The 14,294-nt window shown below is 36.3% G+C and overlaps 1 protein-coding gene across 1 annotated transcript in view; it reads right to left on the reverse strand.

The window, feature by feature from the left end:
* The window catches only part of CSMD1 (CUB and Sushi multiple domains 1), a 1,155,040-nt gene that overhangs the window by 419,699 nt on the left and 721,047 nt on the right, over positions 1-14,294 (reverse strand). The window lies entirely within an intron of this gene.

Below are 14,294 nucleotides of genomic sequence, written 5' to 3' on the forward strand. Positions count from 1 at the left end.
TTCATCTTAAAACCATTACCCCTCATCCTACCACTGCACTCCCTGATGAAGAGCCCCTCCCCATCTTTCCTGCAGCCCCTTCATGTACTGGAAAGCTGCCATAAGTTCTCTCTGGAGCCTTCTCCTCTCCAGGCTAAACGAGCCCAACTCTCTCAGCATGTCCTCGTATGGGAGGTGCTCCAGCCCTCCGGATTCACTCTAACAGATCCATGTCCTTTCTGTGCTGAGAACTCCAAAACAGAATGAGACCTCATGTGAGTTCTCACAGAATGGTGTAGAGGGGTGGAATCTCCTCCTTTGTGCTGCTGGTTACATCTCTTGTGATGCAGCCCAGAATACACTTGGCTTTCTGTGCTGCAAGCACAAATTACCAGCTTATGTTGAGCTTCTCATCTACCAAGATGAGGACTCCAAAGTCCTTCTCTTCAGGGCTATTCTCAATCCATTGAGGGTAACCCTGAAGATAAGTCATACAACTCAATGAGTTAAACCAAAATGTTCACAAATAACTAAGCTCAGAGAATTTTTAGCAAGAATTTTTATATATAGACTGCAGCGTGGAGAACTTCAAAAAGACCTTTCATGACCCATTGACTAGGTAATGAAATGAGTTTAACAAGACAAAGGCTTACATTTTTTTTCATACAAAAAGTGGTAGACATGGGAAATTCTCTGTGAAAAGGAACTAGCAAATATGGATGCAAGAAGTCTGCAAATCAAGCTATGGCTGAAGACAGGTATGAGGTTAGATCATAGAATCCTCAAACTGTTTAGATTGGAAAAGACTTTTTAGATCAACAACACTTATCATAACATTGCCAAGTTCACCACTCAAAACATGACCCTAAGCACCACATTCATATGTCTCTTAAATACCTCCAGAGATGGTGACTCAACCACCTCCCTGGGCAGCCTGTTCTAATGCTTGACAAGCCTTCAGTGAAGAATTTTTTTTCCTAATATCCAGTCTAACCTCCCCCAGCACAATTTGAGGCCATTTCCTCTTTTCCTATTACCTGTGACTTGGGATGAGAGACCAACAACCCCCTCACTACAACCTCCTTTCAGATAGTTGTAGAGAATGATAAGGTCTCCTCTAAGCCTCCTTTTCTGCAGGCTAAACAACCATGGTTGACCTAGCCATTCCTTTAAGACTTGTGCTCTATAAGACACAGATCTCTTTGAAAGACCCTTTATCATTAGGGCAACTCTATGACAACTACCTCCATGAAAGAAAGATCCTTTTAGATTCATGACTATTCTTAACTTCTCTGCCTTTGAAGAAAGAAGCCAAAATTCATTCAGTAGGTAAATCTCACCTCTTTGTTACAAAGGAATGACTCCTGTCCTTCCTCACATTACCTTAGCAGATTATTGTAGTGTATGTTGTAAAGAAGAGATAATAATTGTTGGGCAGCTGATCTTAGTCTTAAGTGCTGCAGTTGTGGGATCCTGAGAAGTGGCCAGTCACCGGCGTAGCCGCTATCAAGGCGATAAGGGTGTATAAAGCCTGGCATGGCAGAGCAGTTAGGGAGACCACTCAGAGGGACACCACTCAGAAGAAGACCACCTAAAGGAGGAGCTCGGAGTAAGAGGGACCACTCCAAGAGAGAGCAGCTGAGGGAAAGCGAGAAAGTTAGGGCACTCCAAGGAGGAGCTCTTAGAGCACTCCACGGAGGAGCTCACAGTTAGAGCAGCACCCAAACAGAGGCTGGGTCATCGGCATGAATCCGAGAGGTGATGGACAACAGAGACCAGGAAGAGAGGTCCAGCGGGTCCCTTCCAACCTAGTGATTCTATGATTCTACCTGCAGCAGACTATGACATGTACTATGATACCTTTAGACACTGTTATAATCGTAGTAAATATACTGCTATTGTACATGGAAGGTGATCTTCTTTCAGAAGCTCATCTTGTAGACAAGACAGTGGTTTTTGGCCTTGATGAGCACTGACAAGTACTATTTGTCTGGCCAGAAGATTCAGAACTTCCTATAGAACATGACTTTTACTCATAGTTTGAAGTTCTCCTCAGTCTTGAACATGGAAACCCTTGAGTCTAAACTTTCGTGGTATCTTTACACAGCAAGACACATCATGTGCTCACCACAATGTTGATAAAATCTTAGCATAATTTCATACTTCTGTAAGCTACGAGCCTGAGTAGTCAGACAATCCCCGGTTCCATGCAGACTGGGTATTTCTGTTCTGACTTTTAGAACTTCCTTGAAACATCAAGTTTATATGACACTCATTTTACATTCAAATTAAATCCACATAAATATTAATTTCATATTAGCTTTGCTAAATTGCTTAATTAGAACAACAGTAATGTAAGATTTCACTTATTATTCAGTAGAATTATAATTTCGTTCTAATATTTCTAACACTTCTTTTTATTTGCACCTCACTGACATTATTTAGTTATGGTTGTCAGATTCTGATTTCAGTTTTACCTGTGTGTATCTGGTGGAATAGTTCTTTTCTACACAATGTTTATCTGCCTAGTCAAAATTTATTATGAAAAATTATTGGTAACTAAAATCACCTATGGATTCATGTTTGGGGTTTTTTAAAAAAAACAAATTACTATGTAGCAAATTGTAATCATTATAATGTTTTCATAGCTCAAACAATACTCATTGAATATTTGATATTCTAAAATTAATGGATTGCTAAGAACTGCCTTAATGAGTCTCTCTTTTTGATTTTTTTAATCAGCTATACAATGGCAGATCAGAAATGCTGCTAAAAGAGGAGAAAACGACTTTTTTTCCCCCTACATACTGTTTCAGTAAGTCCTTTACCACAGTGAGCTATAAGGAATTCAATGAACTTTTATCACTAGGGAGAGGATTTAGAAGAGCATTGCTCATGTTCAAAATGAACTGTGACTTCTGACTTTAAAAATCTATTATTCAGTGTATTAAGGCTGAATCATACCCAAATATGCATTATTTTTCTTCTTCTTTATATCAGAGAACTGGAAATTTAGAAATGCTCATTAATATTGTATATTTCTAGCATGAAGTTTTAGAACTAATGCACCTTAAGTGCACCTTAAAAATGTTAAAATACGCTTGCATTTGTAATTTTTGAAAGTGAAGGCATTGGTAATGTCAGCTTTATTTTCTAGAACTATGAGGCACTTCAATATGCTCAGCTTTCTCTACATTCCTGCCTCTCTACAGTTCAAAAGGAAAATTTTCTCCATTTTATTCTGCTTACATTCATAAGAAGGGGTAATTCACAAAAGAATTGCTCTAATGCTGCTACTATTGTAAAAGCATATTATAAAGAGCAGTTCATTACAGCAAGGATGATTTCCTACAATTCATACAACAATGAATGTTTTAAAATTATTTTTATTTTCCACAGGTTTGTTTCCCAGAGCAGTTCACTGAAAACTGCCTTTGCAGCCTCATGTATATTCCAAATTGCTTAAGAAAATGAAATATGAAGGTTTGCTTTTTCATTATAATTCTAAACAGTGGTTTTAAAAACTACATATGGCTAAATAAAAGCATGAAGCAGTCAGCCTGTGAAATATTCCCTGAACGTGCATAGCTTTTAAATACATGCATTTCACTGGTGCAAAAAATGTTCCAAATGCAAAGTAAGAGAAAATCCAGATTTGTGTATATAAAAAGTTCTATAAGCACTAAGTGAACAATTCGCTGTTATTAAACAAAACCAAATATTAACCAATAAATAATATATACACATATTTTTGACTGTGGCAGAATCAATACATATCAAAAAATAAACTCAGTAACCTAAAACTTGATCTGAAATCAACACAAAGCCCCGTCATGGTTCTCAAGAAAATTCAATGGTTTTATATTTTTTCTCTAACACTGGAAGGTGCTTTTGAATGAACCACTGATTATAAACAAGATGAACTTGCAAGCTAACAAAAATTCCTTTTAACATATAAAGGTTCTTCAAGTGTAATTTCAAGGATAGAAAACCAAATTTTCTGTGAATTCTATTAACATCTTATGAAGCGCTTCTTACTGTGGGTTATTATGTTCTTGTAATATGTGGAGCAATTAATTCTCATTTGAAGTTATATTTGAAGATACACTGAGAGAGGCAGTGTTGGCAGCTCTGTGTCCTTTAAGATATAGGAGAGTTACACTTTTTTTCAGAGAATCCTTCTATCACCGTACAAGGTTGCAAGCTTGTGCTAACTCAAAGAAAATATCAAATAAAAATTAAAAAACAATTTAAAATAAAAAAAAAGAAAATTTTAATAAACAGTTACATGTACGTCTTATGAATCCATAAAATTATCACTCAAATATAAAACTATCTGGAAAAAAAAAGAACTCAAATTATTCAAAGAAATTCCTCTGCAAAAGATAAATTTCGCTTTGGTTTTGACTACCTTGAAGACCTTATTCTCCTTCTCTAGTAGTAATTAACTCATAATTAACTAGTAATTACACAGACAACATGAAGGTAGGAGGCAGTCATCTTTAAGACTCAGCTTCTCCCACCATGACTTTTTTTTCTTTTTTAATTAGTTTTTGTTTTGTTTTGTTTTCTTCTATCTTATATACAATGTTTTGGAGAGAGTTTGTATTTTGTGACTGAAGCTGAATTTCAAATTATCTGTATTACAGTATGAAAAGTCTCTATCAGTCATATATTTCCAGGGTGGCTGCAAAGTTCAAGTAAAAGTTGTCTTTTTTTAGTATCGCCTGACAAATCAGGAGTGAGCAGAAAGCTGTACAAATGTGAGACAAGAGGTGGGTTTTGGCACCGAGAATATTCAATCTTATTCTCTAGTTGTGAATTTGGCTTAGGGGAGACAGGATAGAAATTAGTAAGAAGGAAGATACCAAAAAATGGGCTGAAAGTGAAGATGGTATGAAGCACAACTAATTGTTTATTTGTAGGGCATAACTGTAAGATAGTTTAATCTAGAAAAGCATTTGATGAGTTATGATACATTTTGAACATAAAGAGGGAAGTGCAAAGAGAAAAGATACCTTCTGCAGTTCCACTAGGCTTAGGACAAGAAGTTACAGTCTTTATTTGTAGCAAGGGAGACTTTAGGTACATAAGAAAAAAGCTTTTTAACACTGAGTGATGAGGCCTTGGAATGAATTATCAAGAGAAGCTGTGGAATCTTAGCCGTTAAAGGTTTTAAACAACGTGTTAAATTAGGGTCTGAAAACAATAGGCAGATAGACTTGGCTCCTCTTTGATATCAGGTTGATTATCGGCATTTTTTTAAACCTTTCTTCATTAATTCGTAAGAGTAACCCATAACCACAAGTCATTTGGCTGAGAAACAATGTGTCGCTAAGACCTTGGTGGGGTTTCCTCATGTATGGAACTAATTGATTGCATCTATATTTAACCGCACATATGCAAACAGATAAATGGTGTGCAGTATGCAAACCATACCAGAACCAGATAAGGCATCAGATGCACAGCCCAGTTGACATAGCATTATGCTTGATCTAATCTACCCTCTATCTAAGATAGTTAGAGCTTGAGAATACTTGTATGTGATCTGCCCCATCCCTGGAAGTGTTCCAGGCCAGGTTGGATGGGCTTTGGGCAGCCTTAGCCAGTGGGAGGTGTCCCTGCCCATGACAGAGGGGTTGGAATTAGATGATCTTTAAGGTCCCTTCCAACCTAAACTATTCTGTGATTCTACGAATCTATGATTCTATGATTCTGTGATTTCATAACAAGAAAGGTGGTGCTCGCCGTGTGTTCCCAGCATATTCCTTGTAACAGGTCTTGTGTAGATCTTGGATGGGATAACATATTTTTTTTTCCCAACTACCCAAATACATGAGTATATTGACAGTTTTTCTTCCTGCATGAAATAACCTACAAGGCCTTGAATACTGGCTGCCACTCAAAGCTGAAATATTCTGACATCATCTGCTGGTACTTCCTCAAGCTGCTTCTGCTGCTGCTCTGCTGAGTTCAGCTCTTGGCTGCCTTTCACTGCAGATTTTTTCCAAGCATAGAAATTTGAAGGTGAAGAGGAACAGAGTATTGTCCAGTATCTGGGGATCACAGCCAGGGCCTTTCCTCGCCAGCCTTAGGCACAGTGTCATTATAAGGAATGCATTTGAACAGTTCTCTGCCTTTGCTACAGTACAAGAAAGAAATTAATATTTTCAGTATTTTCTATGTTGACAGAGAGTGGAAGAGAGATATCTATTACAAAGATTAACACAGCTTTATGTATTTTGCAGAATTCAGTAAGAAACACTGAAGTATTTACAATGAAATTCATAGGATTACTCTTACAGTGAATCACCAAATGTAACTCAGTACAGTGCAGAATTCATCAATTTCCTTCTGCTTTAGTTTCACTGCTCCAATTTTCTTGAAGTTGAGTACTCCTGTTTTGAAACAAAGTCTTCTCTTATATCAGATTGCAGTGTCCAATGAAGTGTGCTGTTTGCCCCAGTCTGTCTGTCTTACTGGGTTCTCCTCAAAAGATGCAGTTATGGGACTACTACCATTTGGGTCTGGAAGAAATTACCTACAATTCCTCCTTTGACAGCATCAATATCCTCTCTGCCTCCTTCTTATAAATCAAACATTTCTTTCTTATTGCTCAAAGTCATGTGGGAGCAGTAAATAGAATGTTAGCTGTCTCTAGGCATTTTTTTCTGCTTTCCTACATTCTGTTGTACCATTAATTCTTTCTAAAAGTTTAGCATTTATAACATTAGTTAAAAACAAACATTCTCAATCTTACCATTCACTTTAGTTTGTGAATGGAATTAGTTAATAAACTCTTTGATAAAACAAAGCCTTGGACTCAATAACCTAGGAGAATTCTTGGAAGTTTCTTTCTTGGCTGCCCATTTCTTGACTTTCACAGAGGCATTGCAATTTTCCATAGGATCTATTGTTTAAACCTACTCACCAGAATAATCCAACCTTCTGCTGTTTCTGTACTCCCTGCCTGAAGAGTATTCTGTCTAACACGCTATCCCAGTGTTTCTCTCACTAACAGCTTTCAAAATCTTCCCTACTAATCAGTGTTACAACTCTGGAGAGCTTCACAGCAGGCATAGATATTTCTACTATATGGATACCCGTAAAAGCTGCAGGTTCATGATCAGTTGGCATCCTTATTCCATCAATCCAGCAAAGTACTGCCTGTCATTATCAGACCTTCCACCTGCTCCCTGTGCTGGAAATCTCTGCATGTACAGTACTAGTGAACAAGTGATACAGTCTCAACATAAATCCATGTCACAATAGATTTTTACACAAATCTTTCTCATTCCGCGTGCGTACGATGACACAGGATCTGTAAGTTTAAAAAGAGGCACAGACATTTGTTTCCCATTAACCTTCTGCAAGTCACTTAGTGGCCACTTGCCCTGACGGACTGCTTTAGCTCCTTTGTGCCATCAGTATACGATATATCATAATAAAACAAGTTCAGCAGGCATTGAGTCCTCAATGCCTACAGATGTCCTCAACTGTGCTGGAAAGTAGTATCAACACAGTTTGCATAGTGAATATATGCTATCATAGAACATACTGAGGAGTAGTACACAGGAATTGTCTCTAAAAAATAAATGATAAAATTACATCTACACAGTTCTTTGTTTCAATGCCACTTAACTGGAGTGTCAAAGGCTGATTTATGGTTCCTCTCCATTAACATGGTCATAGGGCCACTTACTGGGATGATCAAAATGTTTATCAGAAAATCCTGTTCTGAAGTCAGTATTTGACCACCTTTTCTTTCTAAAACACCGTTCTTACACTAATAATTTGACTGTTATACAGCATACAGATGAACTTCAAAGGACTCTTACATAATGAAGAAACTACACCGGTAGTAATAATGACGGCCCACTCTTTGATCTGTCTACTTTATTCCCATGTAAAAATTGGCCATGTGAACGCTTTCAGTCTATGCCAAACATAAAATGATGAATCTATTTGATTTTCTGATTGCATGTAGGTTATGCATATGTCCTTGAAACTTGCATATCTCCATCGCTCCGTATAACTTGCATTTCTCCATCAGTTGTGCATATGCTCTTATTTAAAGTCCTTAGGCCCACATTCTGCTGTTCCTTCTATACTGCTACTGCCTGGTCTAGAGATTAGTGAAATCTAAAGTTTCTTCAACATGTGCTGGCGGAGGTTCAGATTAGACATTAGGAAATATTTCTTCTCCAAAAGAGTTATCAGTCACTGGAGCATGTTGCCCAGGGAGGTGGCTGAGTCCCCATCCCTGGAGATGTTTAAAAGACAGGTAGACAGAGTGTTTAGGGATATGATTTAGTTGTGGATGAGTTGGACTTGATGGTCTCAAAGGTCTTTTCCAGCCTAGGGATGCTATGATTCTAACATTTTCCAAATGTGTATTTTTATACCAGAAAAAATGGAGTTCACTGGAGATGCGTGAATTTCATTACATCAGAACAGTAGTTTCATTATATCAGAAAAGCATAGAAAACAACTGTCCTAGAAGTTGGGTAGCCTTGGGACAGTGATGCCTTTAAACAAGGACTGTTGAAGACCAGGCATCGAGTGAGCGTAACACAATTCCTGACAAAGAGTAGCTGAACATTCCATGCACTAGGAGAATGTTCCTTGCTTTGGAAGTACTTCAACATGTCATTTAAATGTCATCTTTCATTTTGCGGGTAATTTAAGGGAAAACAGTGACATGTAAAAGTGTGAACCAAGATGATATACTTCTTTCAATCACAAATACAGTGTTTTGAATAGTTCCAGCGAGGACGAAACGATGCCAAACAAGACCCAAGGAATGAACATCTGTTACTAGACTGGCATCTGCAAAGTGCTGGTATCATGAAACAGCTACGCCTGACCCTCCTTAGGAACCTAGAGAGTTTGGTAGACACTCAAGAAAGAAGTATTACCCATAGCAATCTGATTGGACTTTTACTGAGGTCTTGTTTGTTTCTTCTGAAAATGGCCCCAAATCGAGGGTTCATAATACTATGCTCCTGTGGGGTAGCTTAGTAGTAAGACTTTTGAAAATAATGGCCTCATATTAAGAAATTCTAAATTCAAAAAATCTGCATGTGATCTGAGTCTTTGTCCAAAATCTTGATCTGTTGGCACTAAAATATTCTACCTAAACTTTGGACTGGGAGCCTTGATGAAAGAGATTAATCCCAGGTTTCAATTCTTTTGTACACTAAGTAAGTGTAGTTCTTTTAAATACATTTTCTTGTTGTTGTATCACTCTAAGTCAGCTTTTGAGCTGTGTTTTAAATTTTCAGAAAAATGAATATTTTGCTCTGCTAAATACAAGATCTCCGATCTTTCTTAAGTATGCATGTTGCCTTTATGAGACGGCAGTTTTCACAATAAACTCAAAAATTATTTCTATTGTTAAACATTGAAAAAGGAGAAGCTACTAGGGTCTAAAACTGGGAGGAACTGAGGCAATTTTATCTTAAGGATGCATTGAACTCAATATATAAGCAGAATTACTTTGATTATGAATTTTAAAAAGACATAGGAGTAGCTATTTTAAGCTACTAGCTCTTAGGGGATGTACAAGCTATATTCACAAGGAAACAGTCTGAATGTTTTCTCCAGCTCTTTCCTTATCACGTCATAGACTAATATTAAGCTATTAAAGGATATCTTATAATTTTAGCATAGCAGACAAAAGTATACATGAAAAAAAATCAAAGCTTTTATTCCAGAGAGGCTAAATATATATTAAATGCGTAGGAAGGTAAGATGTCAAACATTGATTTCATTATTATAGTTTTTCTTGGATTAAAATTCTCCTTTTTTATCAAACAGCCTAAATTTAGAAATAAGAAAATAGAGGCCAGTGATTAATGGTGTTGGGTATTTTATATTCTCAAGTGCCAATGTAAGACGTATTAAGGGACTCAAGTTTTGAGACAGACTGAAAATCAGACTGGAAAATGATGGTTTAAGTCAGTTTCCCAAAAGGAAGCTAGTCAGAATCAACTGTCTCACGTGAAGCTTAGGCCAAAAGATTCTTACTTTTAAAAGAAGAAAAATTTATTCCTTCTTACTTCATAAACAAAGATTCTCTGAGAACTTACCTCATTGTAGACTTGTACAGACTTTACTACATAGCTGAATAAATACCTTTGCAATGTAAATCAATCACAGTCAAGCAAAAATCCTGGAAGAACAGTGTAACACACTCTTACTCAAATCTAAGAAGTCAAAATAGCACACTCTCAAAATAAATGACTTCTCAATACTACAGTGACTGCACTGATAGGATGTGGAGAAATCTGCGATTACAATATCAAACTGAGGGAGAAACACATGATATGAAAGGGAAGAAAACAAGCGAAGAAAAAAGACAAGTGAACAAATATTGCCTACCTACAGCAGCCACACAGGCGTACTAACACAGTTAAGAAAACTTATTTATGCCTCTAAAGTACAACATATACTTTAACATGACTTTGCTAATTAATTTCCCAAGTATTTATGATTTTGTTCTAGAAAAAATACCAGTAGAAAAAAAAAAAAATAAACACGTGGGGAAAAATGTTAAATGAACTTTTAGCTGTAGGCTCATTACTAGTCAGTCTGATATTTTAAGACAGCTAAAATCACCTAAGTAGTCACTGGAAGTTTCAAATATCACGAATTCATAATAAAAATGCAGTAACTGGTACAAATTAACTTCCAGAGATTTAAAGAACTCAACCTCCTTAGTTTGTCTAGGAGACTGAGAGGTGACTGGGTGCCTCAGAAAGGGGAATTAAAAGGTTAACAAGAAGCTTTTTGCTCTGTTGAGGGAAAACATAACACTGTTACTGGACAGCAAAAGATCAAACCAGATTAAAAGAATTGAGAAGGTGAGACTACATATTTAGCAGTGGTCAGTTAACCACAGAAAAGAACGGTCAAGAAAGATGGTGGATTATCTACTTGTTGATGTGTCATATCAAGACTGGAATACTTTTTTGATAAAAAAATATAACAAAATACAAATTATTACCTCATTACTACTTAATGGGAAATTAAATAAACTGTAAGAGAAGATGAGATTTGTGACCACCTGTGGAAACTGAACATGCATATGACTGTGTGGACCTGATGAGATGCATCCCAGAGTCCTGAGGAATTTGGCTGATGTAGCTGTCAAGACACCCTCCACAGTATTTGAAAAGTCGTGGTGGTCGAGTAAAGTTTCTGGTGACTGGAAAAAGGGAACCACTGTAGTCTTTTTTACAATAGGTAGAAAGGAGGATCCTGGTAACTACGGGCCAGTCAGGTCCACATCTGTGCCTGAGAAGATCATGGTAAACATCATCCTAGAAGCTATGCTAAAGCACATGGAGGATAGGGAGGTGATTCAAGACAGCCAGCACGGCTTCACCAAAGGTAAGTCCTGTCTGGCCAACTTAGCGGTCTTCTGTGATAGAATAACTACATCAGTGGACAAGAGAAAAGCTATGAGTATCATCTATCTGGACTTCTATAAGGCTTTTGACACTTTCCCTCACAACATACTTCTGTATAAATTGGAGAGGTATGGATTTGATGGGTGAACTGTTTGGTAGATGAGGAATTGGTTGGATGGTTGAATCCAGGAGGGCACTGGCTAACAACTGAATGTCCAGATGGAGAGCAGTGACAAGTGGAGTACCTCAGGGGTCCGTATTGGGATCCGTGTGGTTTAATATCTTCTTTAGTGACACAGGCAGCAGGATCTAGTGAACCCTCATCAAGTTTGCAGATGACCAATCTGGGTGGTGTGGTTGACCTGCCTGAGGGACACTGTGATCTAGAGGGAACTGCACAAGCTTGAGAAGTGAGCATGTATGGACAAGAAACATTCAAGGTCAGGGTTCTGAGCAACTTGGTCGAGTTGAAGATGTCCCTGTTCATGGCAGGGAGGTTGTACTAGATGACATTTAATGGTCCCTTCCAACCAAATCTATTCTATGATTTTATTATTCTGTGATGCTATATTCAGTATCACTTAAGAGATAGAAAATAAATGTTCCTTCTGATTTTTTTAATTATATCAACTGTTTTTGCTAATTTTCTTTTCCAAGTTTATTTTAAGCGTTAATTATAATTGAAACCCCTGACTAAAAGTACCATAAACCAAGGAAATACCATAAATCCTTTAAATTTATTTCAAACACTATTTCTAAGGTTTTAAAGAATGTGTAGGAAGGAAAGATATTCACTTATATGCTGACTCACTGAATTACAAAAAACAATCATTGAAATAAATACTTTGATTTTATATTATTTCACTCATGTTTTTCCTTTAGTACACATTTCAGTAGTCTCTATTATATTATTTGGTTGACTTCACAATTATCTGTTTATTAGGTCCTGAATTATTCAAGGTAGTCAAACACAGCAGGCAGATAACTTTTGGTAGATAATGAACAAAATACCTAATTCCTCCTTGAATCTCTTGCCAGAAATAGCCTATTTAATTTGTAACGCTACAACACAGATCTGACTTACTGTAAAAGTGGAACACTTTCATTAATCAGGTTTTACTTCGGAAATGTTCTTATTTTATTCTCTTTCTAGGAATTCCGAAATAAATGTTTAACTAAAGCAGATTAGTTTTAGTATAGGAAAAAACCATTATTTTTTTTTCTCTTAAAATGAAACCCAAAGATATTAGAAAAAACTTCTATCATTTTGGAAGTAAGTGAAAGTTAAACAAGCATAGTATACCTGCTGTAAATATGCAAAAGCAGGGGATTCATCGTCACATCTTTTAAGTCATTCTGTGTACAGTGATAAGCTCCGTTGATGGGAAGTTCTAGGTTTTCATCTCATATTGAGACTGTTAATGTTACTTCACCTCCAGGGAATTTATGCATTTATGAAGCGCTGGCATAAAACAAATCATATACTCTACAACTACCACTGAATATATGAAAAGAGTCTTTGTATATTAGCATAGGTGAGCGCAGGAGGGATGAAAAAAGATATTCCACAAGTGAGTGAATGTAATGTCTTTTCCCCTCTGGCAAAGCCATCACAAAACAAGGCAGAACAAGAACTGAGTCCAATTATTTCCACAGAAAGTGCTGATTTCCGTGAGACCAACACTGCTGATATGGCAGACACGAAGCAGACAAGGAAAAGCATGTAATTGAGCTGTTCTGGTGGTTTTCTGGGCCGCTTAAACCAGTTCTTCTGCCTAGAAACACTGAACATTCTGCAGGTTCACTGGAAAATTGAGGCATTACTATTTCATTGATTAAATCAACATCAAAAGAACAAAAAAAAAAAAAGGAAAAAAAAAAGAAATAAAAGGGTCTGGGTGGGGAAGGAGGGAAAAAAAGTGCTGAACCCTTCACTCCATACCTGTTCATTTATAAAATGTTAAAATTTTCTTTAACTTTCTATTCTGGTTTCATAGAGGATGGGATAATAAGTACAATTCAAGGGGAAATCCAAACATCCACAGTTAGGTACACCTTTGATATTAAATTCTTTTACTTATACATTCAGCTTGTCAATAATTATAAAAGTATATTTAGTCAGTACATTCAAGTGTGTAATTCGAATACACTGCTTTAATGTTTATATTAAGGAGATGTTTTTCTTGACCATTTTAAAAATCAGGGCAAAAATGTTAAGTTAGAAATATCTAAAATAAAAAAAATGCTGAACAAATAAATGAACTGTTCATAATTTTAAAGTTAATTGTCACATCTAATACTGTGATGAAATAAATTATAATAATTCTGTTTGCCTGTTCAAAAAGAAACAAAGAAATGAAAATTAAGTGTTTGCTGGTATTGGTTTCAGTTGATTTTAAAAGGCCACATTACAGCAATAATACAGCCATGGTAACATGATAAAAATATTATTTCATTTTTATATGAATTGAATAATTAAAATAGCTATATGCTAACTATGGAAAAATCTGATAATTTGAATTCTTACTAGGAAAAGGAAAAAAAGTTTCTTTCTCCAAACTTTCTTTTTTTTTCCTGTTGATTCATAGTTTTCTAGCGCATCAGCAAGATAAGCCACGTTGGTTTTTTGCTATCTTATTATAATAGATTTAAGACACAGAGTTAACTTAAGCAGTGAATTTAAATTCGTTGTCACCAGTAGTGGTATTAGATACGCATCCTCAGTAATAAATGCAAAGGATCACAGAATAACTACTCATGTTGAGTTTCCAAAACAACATGGAATTTCACAGATTTCTTTTTTCTTTACTAGAATTATCAAAATCTTTTTAAAGAGAAAAGAACTATGTACATTAAACGCTTTTATATGCATTACATGTGCATATCACGCACAGTGTAGTG

This window comes from Cuculus canorus, chromosome 3 (genome assembly GCF_017976375.1).
Source record: "Cuculus canorus isolate bCucCan1 chromosome 3, bCucCan1.pri, whole genome shotgun sequence".
Lineage (NCBI taxonomy): Eukaryota > Metazoa > Chordata > Aves > Cuculiformes > Cuculidae > Cuculus > Cuculus canorus.